The following is a 15,937-nucleotide window of genomic DNA, read 5'->3' on the forward strand; positions in this document are numbered from 1 at the left end:
AAAAAATTTTATGAGCTTTTAGGGACTTTCTTTTCTTTTTTTTTTTTTTTTAATTCGTTATTTATATTTCATATATTTTGTGTTGAATTTTAGAGTGTGTTTAAAAAAGTGCAAATGTGAGTACTAAAACTTTTTTTGTACCTTAGTTTTTACTTTTCTCTAGAATTATGCTTCTAAATTTATCGATTGGGAGTTTCTTTTGAAACAAAGTTTTAAACTGTCAGTAATTAAGGTTTTTTTTTCAGATAGGGAAAAGTTCGTTGCGTAATTTGAATAGCTCTACTTCAAATAAATAAAATAAAAAATATGGATTACATTAACGTAAAAACACTATTGATAAAATGTTATTTATATTTACATAAAATACTTTACGGTGTTTATTTATGATATATTGATTAAATGGTTTATTGCGCAAAAAGATTTTTGTTTTTATTGTAAATAAAATGAATTTTATAACTATTTAAATATGTTGCATAATTAGTTTATTAGTTTTAGGAGGAATTTGAAATTAAGTTTTATTTTTTCTTTTAACTATATTATCTCCTTTTACTCAAGTAACTATGCTGTCTTAATTATCTATATAAATATTTCCGTATTTTCAATTGTCTAATTATATTTTAAAGCAGTTGTGTCTAATTTTGTTTAGAAAATTGCATTATTCAGATTCGAACTATTTAAAACTGAAAAAAAAAATCAAAAATGTCTTTCAATAACTGCATTTTTAAATTTTTTTTAAAAAAATATGTTAGCTTAAAGTATAATAAATGTGATTTCACAATTAAATTTTGAAAAAAAATTGGATTGGATTGAAATAAGAGTTTAGTAACACAAAGGCGAGATTCTATTTCACTGTAAATTTAGTCGATATAAAGTTAAAAAAAAAACCATTTGAGAGCACGTAAGCTAATTAAACGATGTTGTAAACTAAGTTTGATGCAAAAAAATGTAAAAGAAGGACACAAGATCAATGGAGCACCTCGGAGTTATGAGGCCCGAGCTTACCAAAAGAAAACGCAAACCCACTATGGGGGATGCAATTTTGATTAAAGTGTGAAAATTAAATTTAAAATTTGGAAGTTAAATTTTTAGCACAAAGTTAATTTTTTTCAGATTTTTATTTAAAAATTTATAATTTTTAAGTAAGCCATTGTTTTATCTTAGAGCGCAATTTAGGGAGATAGAGGGTTCGCTTTTTAATGAGGTGAACCGGGTTCGAATCCCAGTGATGTCTGGTCGATACGAAATCCCCACCCGACTAGCACCGACTACAGTGCTGACGTAAAACATCTTCAGTGATAGACAGATGATGGGTTAGATTCCCCTAGCCTTCAAGCTAACCGAGGGAGGGTTTCGTGATTTTCCTTTCCATGTAACCCAAATGCTGGTTAGTTCCATCGAAAAGTCCTCCATGAAGACAAATTTCTCCCTATACTTGATCCAGGAGTTCCCTTGTCTTCTGGATTGGGTTCAAAATCACAAGGCTACGGAGTTGAACATTCGTAAACCCGAAAAATTGTTTCGGCTGTTCAACGACGGTTATAAAATAAAACAAAATTTGTTGGTACATGTTATAGAGTAGTTAGGAGATTTTTTTTATTCGACTTTTGAATTTACGATATTTTATTTTACTTATCTATATATTTCTTTTCCTTTTTTTTTGCATTTCTAGATCAGTCACTTTCGATCTATGTTTCTAACAGCACTGAAGCTCTGTATGTGAACTTACTGGAAGCGTAACCAATATTTAAAGAAAGCGTAACCAATATTTAAAAAAATTGTGAGAAATTAAAAAGATTTAGGAATAAAATCTTTGGACGAAACCAACCAACATCCCTGCTAATGTAGGAAAAATCAGAAAACTGATTATGGGGAAAACACAAACATTAATTAAGAAGTTAATAAAATAAATCATAATTATAAAAGAAATTTTGAATTTGTACCGGCAATACGGTAAAAAAGGGTATTAGAATAAAACCGAAACATAGACATTACGGTAAAAATAAAAATTAACTTATTATTATGGTACATTATGGTATAATGGTACAAGTCAACATTACATTTCAGTAAATTCGTTGAGTAACCAATAAATTGAAAAAGGTTTGTATTCTTTAAATCCTGAAAACACCAAAAACAAGCTAATAAAATTAGTCATGACTATAAAAAGGAATTTTGAATTCGTTCAGGTATTACGGTAAAAAAGTCATTAGAGCTAAAATCAAAACACGGTCCTTACGGTACAAATAAAAATTAACCTATTATTTTGGTACGGAAGGTCAGCATTATATTTCAGTAAATTTGGTGAGTAACCAGTAAATTAAAAAAGGTTTGAATTTCTTAAATCCTGAAAGCGCCAAAAACAAGCTAATAAAATAAATCATGACTATAAAAAGGAATTTTCAATTCGTTCAGGTATTACGTTAAAAAAGTCATTAGAGCTAAAATCAAAACACGGTCCTTACGGTACAAATAAAAATTAACCTATTATTAGGGTACAGAAAGTCAGCATCACATTTCAGTAAATTCAATGACTAAGTAATAAATTGAATTCTTTAAATCCTAACAAGTCCAAATGTTGACCTATTTTTCAAGTAACTCAACCAGAACCTGGCCTTAATTTTGAACAATTTAAGTTAAATGGAATGAAAAATTTTGTATTGAAATAGTGACACAGCAAAGCTGAAAGTGGGAATTTTTTTCTCTTGAATTCCTTTAAAAATGCAAATGAAATGTATTCCCTTAACAATGGATCGACTTTCGAATAAACGTTCGACGAATAAATAAATAAAGTCGAAATAGAACTTTCGAATGCATACATTTAGACAACAAAGCGACACGCGTCACCACAAAAGATGTTAACTTTCTAACCGTCGTCCGGTTAGGCATTTGATCAAGACAGCCGGAAGCTGTAAATACAGGCTGGACCAGATAACCCTTTTGTTGCTTCCTTGGATATCTAGTTTGCATAAAATCATTGAAGAAACATGTCTTTTTAGCGTCAAAATATTTTCTCCCTACTGACGAAACGACGGTAGAATTGGAAGACATGTTAGTAACGTCATTTATTTGGGGGGAAAAAAGGAAAAGTTTTACAACGATAAAGGGAATCAAATATGGCAACGGGAAAATTCTTTAGTCTTAGAACTTTAATGAAAAGAAGCATAAAGAAGATCTTAACATCTGAAAGAACCGGAAAGCTTATGATCTAGGCAGTAAAATAAATAATAAGCAGCCAAACTGGGGTACGGAAGATGAGTTGGGTGTGGGAAAAAAAATCGATTTTTTTTTATGCCGCTTTTTGACTATGGATAAAAAAAAAATAAAAAGGAAAGAACGTAAGAGAGAAAATAGCAAAAGAATTCACCATGGAGTAAAAACAGGAAAAAAGATCCAACCGGTCAATACTGGTTGTCCTCATGACTTGAAATTAGCATATCCTGGGATTTAATTTTCCCGAAACCCCTACCCTCTTTTTAACATGACGTTTCCCTTTCCTTTGCTGAACTTTTTTTTTCTACTTTTCCTGCTTTTCCCGGTGTAAAGGAAAAGTTCCTTTTTTCCTGATTCAAGTTCTCGTTATTATTTTCTTTTAACTACCCTTTTCTGTATTAATGCACCTGCTGACTTCCGGAGCCAATGAGCTTGAATATTTATAAGCCCGAGGTTGAAGCAATAACTAAATAAACCAAATGAAAAATTGAATAAAAAAATGGAAAAAGGGGGAAGGCGGAGGCGGATATGTGCGTGAATGTACATCTTCCATCTCTTGAGACTTCCTCGATTTGAAACTATAACCGTACCTGGGAAAAATAAGTAATGAATTGAATCTTGTGTCGTAAGAATTAGGAAAGAAGTCTTTCGCATTTCAATTTTTCCACATCATATCCTTCATCAATGGAATAACATTCAAAATATGCGGATTTTTGCTTGAAAGTTTTCATGGTTTTCTATTCGATTTATTGCTTTATTTTGAAAAGGAAAAAAATATAATAAACATTTTAAAATATAACTAGTTTGCAAAACGGAAATTGGATTTTTTTTGAAGGGGTGGCGGGTGCATTTGAGTTGTATAGTATTCATATAATACATTTAAAAATAATCGATTTACTTCTCAGAATTTATTTTTTCTGTTTTTTTTTTGTTAAAATATATCTTAACTTACGGTATTTAGATAATTTATACGGTATTTAAATCTTTCATTTGGTAATTTTTTTGTTCATATGGTAACGGTTAACCATAAATTCTGGTAATTGGAACAAAACTTCTGCAAAATATGAGTTTTTAAATACAATACTTTTTTAATATACAATTGAAATTTATAATAAATTTAAATTGCCATAAAATAATGAGAAAAAATACCTAGACATTTGTAAATTAGTAAATAAATAAGTATCAAATACAATTTTTTTATATTATTATTATTTTCCTATATCAGACAATTTTGATACATAAGTTTAAACTGATAACTTAAAAAAATGATAGTTACCGTCTTTGATTTTACTTAGTTTTCATTTATTTTACTTGTCTTCAAATTTAATATACTTTCGATTTTTGTGTCTCACTTTTCATATCCTGTTCGAATTACATGCAGAAAAAATTACCGCACTGTATGGTAATGACATTTCTGATCGATAAAACCATAATTCTGGTAATAAAGACCAAAATATACAGTATTTAAACCATTCATTTGTTTATTTTCGGTTAATATGGTAACGGTTTACCATAAATTCTGGTTTCCAAAATTATAGTTCTTATTACCCCACACTTAAATACAAAACTATAAAGTAAATATAACCAAATAAATGATTTTTATACCATGCTCCATGACATCATGCTAAAGTTACCAAATTTTAACCCATTTACCAAATTTTCTCACATATTATGAAACCATTTTTCATTTTTATTTTTACTAAAATCATTACCAAAGTGGTGCTTTGGTAAAAATTACCGAGCTTTTTGGTGCTCCTATAGAGCCAGAAACACGGTAAATTTTACCGCATTCTATTAACTTCCTAGATTTTTTTCTTAGTTTTCTGTTATATGCCTTAAGCAACCAGAATCTTTATTCCGAATTTCATAAGTAATTGATTTATTCTATTTCTATCAAAAGATGGAATTCTCAAATAAATGCACTCAAAATACACTTACAAATTCCATTATTTAAAAAAAAAATTATTCTCAAAAGCTAAGCCATAAAATGAAAAAAAAAAAAAAAAAAGAAAAGAAAACAATTTAAAATAAATATTCTACGCATTTTAGATTTTAAAATTAAATCATGAGATTAAATTTTGCTTTTTTAGAGAATGATAAAAATCTAACGCTTTTTTTTATTTTAGCGTTTCATTTTAAATCTATAACGGCTTAAAAACCAAATAATTTAGGTATCTGATTTAGTCACTTTTAAGCCGTGATCATTTTTAATCTGAACAGCTCTTTTGATGACTTATCACGCGTAAAAAAGGAATAATGGAATAAAATATAAGGAATTTTTTTTCTCTAAAAAGTGTCAAGTATTTGGCACTAATCCCTGGAATTAAAGAAAAAAGAAGCTAAAACTCACATTATCATCTCAATACGGGAGAAGCAGTAAGGAAGGTGACAAATATTTATTCTTTGAATCGATAATTATTTATTATAAGCTGAAATGCTTTAAAAAATTTTTTGCTTTACTCTTATAGCCATGGTGATTCATAGATTAATGATGTGGCAGATTTTATAAAAACATGGCGTAACAAATACTTATCCTTTTAATTAATAATCACTTGTTTATTATTTACTGCATGGTAAAAATTGTAAAATGTTGATTATATATGTTTTTTTTATACTTAACTATGAAGATTTAAATACTTATTGCTTGGCAAATAATCAGAGGAAAAGATTTATTCTGGGTGTTCCTTAAATATCGCCCTTAATAAGTATGATAATTATGTTCTTGGAAATGAGTAATTAACAATGTGGAGATGAGTAATTAACAAAATGGAAATGAAAAAGTATACACACTTAGGATCTGAAAATAATATTCGAAGGAGGACAAAAAAAGAAGAAGAATAGAAAAACGCTGTCAAAATTTCCCCATTTACAGTAGGGGAAGGTGTATGTAGTAAACATCAATACAGGTTTAATTGTAGATAGAAATTCGAAAGTGCTTCTAATAATCGTCTTTCAGCTCTTTCTATTTCTTCCCGCAAACAAGACTGTTTTGCACTTCAATATTTCAGATTTTGATTGAAATTTTTTTTTTCGTTTTAATATTGATCTGTAACCTCCAATGTGCGTAATTTTTAGCTCTCAATTTTGATAAGGATTCTGAATATAGAAATATGCAAATTACGAAACACCATATACATATACACATGTTATGGTGAATGATCGAAATCAAGAGAATGTCGACTTTCACCGGTGAATGTCAAGAATTACGAAGTCACTTTAGTGAATGTACGAATTTTTTTTTATCTGATTTGATATTAATTTATTCGTTAATATTTTCCTTTTTTATTTTAAAACCGTCGTTGAACAGCTGACCCAATTCTTGGGTTTACAACTATTAATGCTGAACTTCGCAGCCTTGTAATTTTGAGCCGAATTGAAAAGACAAGGGAACTCATGGATCAAGTATTGGGAGAAATTTGCCTTCGTGGAGAACTTTTTGATGGAACTAACCAGCATTTGCGTTATATGAAGAGGAAGACCACGAGAACCTCCCACGGTTAGCATGACGGCAAGGGGACTCTAACCCATGATCCGTCTACCACTGAGAATATTTCACGTCAGCATTGTGGTCGGTTAAAGCCGACTGCGGAATTCGTATCGACCAGCCATCACCGGGATCGAACCCCGGATCACCTCATTGGAAGCCGAACTCTCTATCCCCTGAGCAATTGCGACTCTATTCATTAATATTATTATATTTATCGATATTTTAATACATGCTGAGGAGAGACTAGGAGAAAAATAAGCGTTAGGAATACCGGGCAAATGTAAACCGGACAGTTGCCCTGAACTTCATAAAAATGTAAGTGTAGGGTATACCGGGATTGGAGGCACGTAGCTGAACCTAGTATATATTTCAGACATTTACCAATTTCGAGTATGTGATTGTCAACATTCACCGGTGGAAATCAACAATCACCAATTTCGGTCATTTACCACATATATATATATATATATGAAATTGATGAATGAAAAATATTAACTTACCATATATTTGCACAAATTCATTAACCGAATTTTCAAGTGACAGGAATATGAATTTATTGAACTATTTTCAATGTCAGCAACCGAGGTATTTTATCTTTTGTCTAGCTTAATTTATCTTCTCAGCATTTCCGTATTGTTCAGTTAAATATAGTTTTTTAAATAACATTCAAGATCACCCGAATAAATTGATGGATAAAAAATATTAACTTAACAATATATTTGCACAAATTTATTAACCGAATTTCAAAATGACATGAATAAAGTTATTGAATAATTTTCAATGTCAGCAACCCAAGCATTGTTAATTACTCAGCTACAACTTTCTACGTGGTTTGAGTAATGTTAGCGCAACATGCTTTACTGTCTTAGAATTAGGAAAAGTGAATTACTGTTTGAATCCATGAAATTGAGTTGATTTATTTTAAATATCAGCGTTACGGAACGTTGAGGATTGCCCTTATTTCAATTCAAATTCAAACTGAGTTAAAGCATTCGCTCAATCGCTGCTATAGTGGACGAAATTAACATGCGAACACCGCTTAACTAATTTGGAAATGGTATTACCGATTGGAAATTCGCTAAGATGATACAGGCTCTGGACAGTATGTGCTGTCCTAAGGTAACATCTGCGGACAATACGCTTCCCTGCTCTTGGACGTCCTGGTATAATTTACTGTAATGGAGGCTGATTCTCTTTGGAAACCGTTGACTTAGTCCTAGTGTGCTGGACTAGCTAATATTAAACTACGTTTTACGCTATCTATTGGCATTAAAGGATGTTTAGAGAAATCATCGACTTGGAACTAGTTCAGGATTTAAGTTACTAATATATTAAGGAAATTACTATTAGATTGCTTTTCAAATATTTTAAAAATCAAAAGAATATGTTAATTTAAACAAAATTTACATGATGATGATTTATTAGAAATTGTTCAATTTTATGGAAATCATTTTTAATTTAGGGCTATGAAAATAATAGAGTTACATCAACGGGATTAAAAATATTTCCATGTCTCATTTAATTGCATTCACATAAATTACCATTAGATTGCTTTTAAAATATTTTTTAAAAATTAATAGAAAGTGTTAAACTATTTTACATTTTACGTGATGATGATTTATAAGAAATAGTTTAATTTTATGGCAATCACTTTTTATTTAGAACTATACGAATAATAGAACTACAATAACGCGATGAAAAATATTTTCACTTTTCACTTAATTACACTTACATAAATTTCTATGTTTTTCAAATGTTTTAAAAATCAAGGGAATATGTTAAACTAAGCAAACTTTACGTTATGACGGTTCATAGGATGTTGTTAAGTAATATGCCAGTTATTTTTTATTTAGAAATAAGGTTTCATTAAAGACATTAGGTTCCTTTAATTACATTTATTTGTTAAACCAAGTAAATATGAGCAGAATTTGTCAGAATCAACTTTCTAAAAGCTTCATAATTGCTAAATTATCTTTTTTCATTTATTTTCTTCCTTTTTTAAAGATCGAACTTGAAATGATAGTTCAATTTTTAAGCGATAATTCCATTCTTTTCTTAAAAATTGTAATTCAGTGTTAAATCAGAGTTGAATTTTTCTTTTTTAAGTTTCCGAATTTTCTGCTTTCTGTTCCGCTTTCAAAGATTTTTAAAATGCATTTTTATTTACCAATAATTTCAATTAAAAATGCTATTCAAAGCTTTCGTTACAGAGAAATGATAAATTAAAACTGAAAAGATATTATCAACCCAAAAATATTAGTCAAAATTTAATAGTTGAGGGGCTATAAATTACATTTCTTTTATTTATTTAAAAGAGTCATTTAAATAGCAGTAGCATTTAGCTGTAGCATAAAACAATGTTTGAGGCTATTTATATATATATATATATATATATATATATTTAATATTCTCTTGAGAACTTTCCTGTGGAATTTAAAAAATGTAGCTAGTAATTATTTTCTCATAATGAGCTCTTAATATTTTCATTAACAAGTTTTATATGATAAAGTTAAAAATAATTGAAAAATTAGTTCTACCCATTTTTCAGATATAGTTTGTAACTTTATTTAAACGGAACTATGATCTATATTTTGCATAATTCTGTAAAAATAGTACGCAATACAGTTTTATGATAGAATTATTTACTTTTATTCAACAGAAGCCTTAAAATACGAGTGGTTTAAGCTATCGTAAAAGCATTAATTATTACTTTTGTGATAACATTACGCTTTATTTGGCATCATATGCTATAATCATCAGTTAATTTATTTAATACGGCATATATTTTTATGATAGGCAGTTATATAAAAAATTAAAATAAAATGAAATGACTTTTGTATTATTAACTGTAAAAGTCGAAATAACAAATCTTGTTTAATTTAAGAAGTTAAATTGAGTAAAAATAAAATTGAAAACAAAATTCGGTCACATAAGAACATTTATGAACTTAAATTAAATATAAATAAAAGAAAGTGAAAACCAAATAAATTAAAAATTGTAATTAATCTAAAATAAATAAAAAATTAGGAAAATAAGCAATATCTAAACACTACTATTGATTTAAAAATTTTTTTTCTTTACATTAGTAAGAAATTCAGTTGTAAATTATGTTGTAATAAATTAAGTTGTAAGTAAAAAATCAATTTCAGAATTATTAATAAAATATTTGAATATGCTGTTTTTAATTTATTACAAAAATATAAATTCACCTAAAATAAGGAGATTGTATAACATATAGGATCTTTAAATAAATGCACTTACTTGAATCTTTTTGAGGACTGAATGGTGATGACTTCATTATTCCATCACTGGTTTATATCTTCAATTCATCATCTGTGTAAAAAGAAATGTATTCTCAATATTTAATACAAAGCAGTAAACATGCAGGGTATCCTAAATTAGGCAGATCACTTTCAAAAATTCATAACAGGCATACATTCAGGAAAAAAAATAAATTCCATCGGTAAATGTGAGAGGGGATAAATTTTTTCCATCCAAATTGTCAGGTTTCATTTCAAAACTTTTTCGAAAGATGGCGCTGCGAAAATTAAAAGTTTAAATCAAAGAATAACGATTGAATATTAAATCACAATTTTTCGAAATCAATAAAAGAAAATCATATGAAATATCTAACATCAACCAAAATCACATTTCCGAATGTGACTTGTTACGATGTTATTTTTAATTATTAGGTTACTTTTAATTTTTAGTACACTATCCGCACCCCCATCTGTCGAAGCATTTTTGATTTCAAGTAATTCTAAGAGGAAAATTTTATGTCTCTTCCTATAAATATGCTGCAAGAATCATTTAAAAAAATACTTTAAACAATTTTCTCGTTAAAAATTTTTGAAAAACACCTATCTAATTTAAAACTCGATGTATATAGAAATAAAATAAATCAGTTACAAGTATTTAGAAACATTTTTATATACTTTTATGATTAAATCGAACAACAAGTCTAAAGCAGAAAATGTATTTAGAAGACAATAAATCAAAGCAATCATTTCCAGGAAATAATATACGCTAAATTTAATTTTTTTAATTTTATTTCTTAAATTTATTGTTTTTCTTCTACTTTCTTATCAATTTGTTTTTAAAATGTAGAATAATAGTTGAAGGCTTAGAGTATTATAGGAAATAAATGATATTTTAAATTCTAGTTGGTTAATAATAATGTTACTGATACGTTTGCATCTATAAACTATATCATACTGTTTAAAGACGTGACTTAAGACCACAAAAGTATTTTCGACGAGCATTTTCGACTTTCAATATACTCCTGTATTCCCGTATTGGAGTAATATAATTAAAATTGAAATAGCCCTTTCATGATTCTGCTTTAATTTCTCTCGATTTTATTCTATTTTAAACTACACACAGCCTGAAGTGTACTTAACTAACATAAAATTCCTATTAGGATAAAAGGATAAATACTGTTTGACTCTTAAAAATTCCGGATTAAATTACAGTATAAAGTACCAGTCCTTTGAATGCAACATCCGCAAAATCAATTTTATAGTAAAATAATTTTTAAAGTAAAGTATTAAACCGTAATTTTTATATTAATATTCATTTACTAGAGTGATTATTTAACAGTAATTATTACTGTGAAAATTACGGTATATTAGATTTTTTGTTCCTTAACGTGTTCCGGTAAAAACTAGTTTCACTGTAAAAGGTGCCTACTTTGTTACCGTAATTTGATCAAAGATTTTTTTACATTGTAGAAGAATGTTTTATATGCTTTCTTTAAGATATGAGTTCGTTTTTAAAATTATACACGATTGACCTTCTTAAAATTTAAACTCAGTTTTATTAAAATGAAATACTTCAAATTGAACAAAAACTTTCATGATAAATAATTAATGAAACAAATTTTTGTAACTAATAATTTGGTCTAACCTACTTTAAGATTCGAACCAAAGAATCTTCGGATTATCTCTTCTAGAATATACCATCGACTGCAATGTTAATTTTTGTAATACTTTAAATAATATTTCCAGATTCATTATCGCAAATAGCACTGCCGAGAAAATATGAAGCCATTTTGAATCATTTGTGCATTAGTCAAATTTGTGCACTGGCATGCGTTTTAAAAACACACTGAAAAAAAAAAATTTTTTTTTGCATTTTTTTTGCATATTTGACGGTTTAAAGCCGTTTTGTTGAGAAAACGATTTTTCTCTGTTCTTCACCATAATCAAAAAACGGATTTGAAACTTGAAATTTTAATTTTTGCTATGTAGTTTTGCGTTCCTTTATCCAACTTTATCTTTTTCACCAATCATTTTACGATTATTTTCTAAACCTGCTCACAATTTTTAACAATTATTTTACGGTTTCAAATATCGTATAAATAAAATTGCGATTCAACTTTATCGTCAAATTGATAAGTTACTAGAGTGAGATCCTCAGTATCACAATTTCTTCATAATAAGACACTTGACTCGTAGTAGCCCAGGGTGTAGAGCGTGGCTTCTTAATGAAGTTCGAATCTCAACGATGACTTGTTGCTACTAATTCTGCCGACATAAAATATTCACATGTGGTGTCGATGCAGGTTTACTTCGTAACTTTCCCAGAGGAAACTTGTCCCATACGGTAAAAGTCAGGTGACGCAACAAATTATTTTTTGCTGTAAAAACTTACTTTGTTACGGTTAAAAACTAGTTTGCTAACAGATTTTTTTGTTGTAAGTTTTTCGGAAAAAAACTTGCTCTTGTATGGTATAAAACAGTTGAGACTACGGATTCACTTCGTTAATTTTACGATCTTGCTCAACTGACCCAGCTGCCGTTTTAAAACAGCAAATTTCACGATTTTTTTTTTAATCGTGTAAGCATCTTCTAATAGTTGAAGCTGCATTCTCAGCAGTAAAACTTCTAACTCATGGATGCAAATTTAAATTTGTAAAACAACTACTTAACCATTTATATAGTTAACGGATGACTTTTAATTTGAAACATAAAAAGAAAATTATCAAGAGAACTACATTCTATAAATCAAAGTTGGAACATATGTTACACATAAGCCATACGTCATAAATAAAATTACACAGTTGAATTCTCTGATGTTTTGTAGGTCAATCACATACGTATATCATTATTTCACAAAACGTGTAAAGTAATAAAGTCTACTGATGTTCAAAACTATAAAAAGAAATTTTCTTTGCCCTTTTTGGTAAGTATAAATAAATATCAATGTAACGCGATTTCAAAAAACTGTAATCTTGTCTCATCACTGCTTAAAATGATTTTTCTTTTTCTAACTAGAAATACGAATCAGAAAAGAAGATTTTCGTTTCATTTATTAACATTTCGTTTCAGATATAGCAATTACTCCTGTCCTCTTTCGTCGTTTCTTGCCAAATGCTTTGGCAAGTAGCCAACGCATCAGCCAAAACTCGACAAAGCTTTAGAATACCTCAAATTCTACGGGCAAGGCAAAGAAAAACTTTTAATGTTCACGATTTTCTCATTTTGGTGGCAAAAAAGAAAGATAACATTGATTGAAAAAGTTTTAGGAACCGAATGTCACTGAACTTCCATGGCGGCTAGATATATGTTTCTTACGACTTTTTTTTTACAACAATTCTTTTTCTGACAAATAATAACAAAAAAGAAATTAAACTTATGATGTTTGAAGTGACGAATTAATAGATAGAAATTGTTGAATTAAGAAAGAATTCTTTTTCAGAAGAATAGTCTGTTTTTTATTTCCTTTTTAATTTTTTTTCAAAATTTTTTGTTATGTTATTTGACAAGGAAAAAACTTTCATGCAAGTTTCTAAAATATATATGACGCAAAGTTTCGAACTTAAGGTACCAAAAGTCATTGATAATAAGTATGGCGGTTAGAAATATCTTTCTTACGGCGTTTCTTTTACAATAATTTTTCTTCTGACAAATAATAACAGAAAAGAAATTAAAGTTTTGAAATTTAAAGCGATGAATTAATAAATATAGTCGAACTAAAAAAATTTTTTTTCTTCGAAGGAATAGTTATTTTTAAATTTTTTTTATGTAATTAGACAAGGAAGAAACTTTCTTGTTAACATTCGACATTTATATTCCGCAAACTTTTAAGCTTTGAGAACCAAAAGTCATTGATAACTACTATAGCGTCTAGATACATCTTTTTTCAAGGATTTTTAAAAAATTTTTTACATTTTTTACAATACTTTTTTTTGACAAATAATAACAAAAGAGAAGTAAGAGTTTTGATACTCGAAAAGGTGAATTAATGGATAGAAAATATTGAATTAAGAATTTTTTTTTTAAAGAACTGTTTTTTTTTAACATTTTTAATGTAATTTGACAAGGAAAAAACATTCAAATAAGTACCCAAAATATATATGCTATAAGCTTTTGAAAAACTTTCAGGAACGAAAAGTCACTAGCAACTATGGCGACAGGATATATCTGTCTTACACCTTTTTTTAACCAGAATTATTTTTCTGGCAAATAATAAAAGAAAAGAAATTAAGGTTTTGATATTTGAACTGCCGAATTAACGGATAGAAATTGCTGAACTAAGAATGTATTTATATTTTTTAAAAGTAGTTCGTGAAACGCAAAAAGGCAAAATGTTAAACGTAAACTTTCTCGTGAAACGCAAAAAGGCAAAACTACTTAAGTTTGTGCCCCTAAAAAAAAATCAAAATTTTTTTCTTCTATATAGTTATATTATCAAACTGGTATTTGGAAGGACGTACGCTAAGCGGTAAGTGGTACTTTGAAGGGCGGTTCTAAAAATAACGCTCTGAAGATTTAGTTTAATAATATATCATTTTCTATTTTCAGGTTTTACTCAAGAGTAATTTTTCATAATCTCTAGATGGAAAATTTCAAGTTAGTCTACTTATTAATTAATTCATTCATTTGTATTTAGAAATTTTTTTAAAATTCAAATGTAAGGATATTTTTTTTGCATGAATCTAAGTCAATTATAAAATTTAAGAATATTTTTATAATTGATTCTTTTAAAAAATTTCGGTTAAAAACTGAAGACGTTACTAAACTTGTACACTAAAAAATTTAGGTGCATAGTTGACTATTGGATGTCAAAATTGTAAGTTTTTTTAACTATTTCTAATAGAACAATTGGTTTACAGTTAGGAGCTTTTTAGTATTTATCCAGTTAAATATTAATGTACAAAATTCATTTAATATTAATACGCAAAATATTTGAAAAGAAATTAAAGTTAGGCATTTTCTATTAACATAAAATATAAATTTAGGCATAATATAATTTTAAAACATACTGATATAAAATAATGCATTATTTATATGAAAATCTACATACATAATGATATACATAAATGATAAATAAATTATTTACAAAAAGGATCTATAAATATTACTCATAAATGATATAAATATCTCAATTTATTTAAAAAAATTTGATATAAACTGAAGAAGTTTCAGAACTTGCCGTACATTGTAAAAAATTTCGGTGTATTGTTGACAATACACTTGGTGCTGAGGTAAACAGAAAATTTTTCCAACACATGTAGTCACATTTTTTATTTACTTTACTCTGTCACATGTTTCATTTGTTTACTTATTTATTTTTAGTTTGTTTGTTTACTGACAACTCATATTTTTGCGCGGATTAGAATAAATTTATGGTTTCATTTCAAAAACATTCCGTTTAAAAGACACACAAATATTTAGTACTGTATACGCATTGATTCGTTCACAAAATTGTTATTTTATTTATTTTTTCGCAGGATAACTACAGTTATGCATTTGTTGGTTACCTCAACACCAAAAACGGTTGAAATGTTATGCTAAAAATTTTTTATATGTTATGTATAGTTAATTTTTAATGTTATGTATAGTTTAAAATTTCATTTTATTGCTTTATTAAATAAACAAACCACAAAAAATTTAAATTTCAGTCTACTGTATGAAACTCTTTATCAAATTACGTTAAAAAGTACCGGCACTCAGAGTGCAGGTACTTTTTACCTTAAAATACATTTTTACCGGGACATGTTACGAAACAAAAAAATCTGATATACCGTAATTTTTACTGTAATAGTTACCGTAAGTTACTAAATCACTCTAATTAAATAAATATTACTATAAGAATTACGGCATAATATTTTATGGCAAAAATGAATTTTACTGTAAAATGGATTTTGTAGATGATGCAACCAAAGTGCCGGTACTTTTTACTATAATTAGACCTGGAATTTTTTTCAGCGTATAGGGTAAACCAACCAGTGAAGGAACA

Source organism: Parasteatoda tepidariorum, chromosome 12 (genome assembly GCF_982258835.1).
Source record: "Parasteatoda tepidariorum strain Cologne lab strain chromosome 12, Ptep-v5.0, whole genome shotgun sequence".
Taxonomy (NCBI): domain Eukaryota; kingdom Metazoa; phylum Arthropoda; class Arachnida; order Araneae; family Theridiidae; genus Parasteatoda; species Parasteatoda tepidariorum.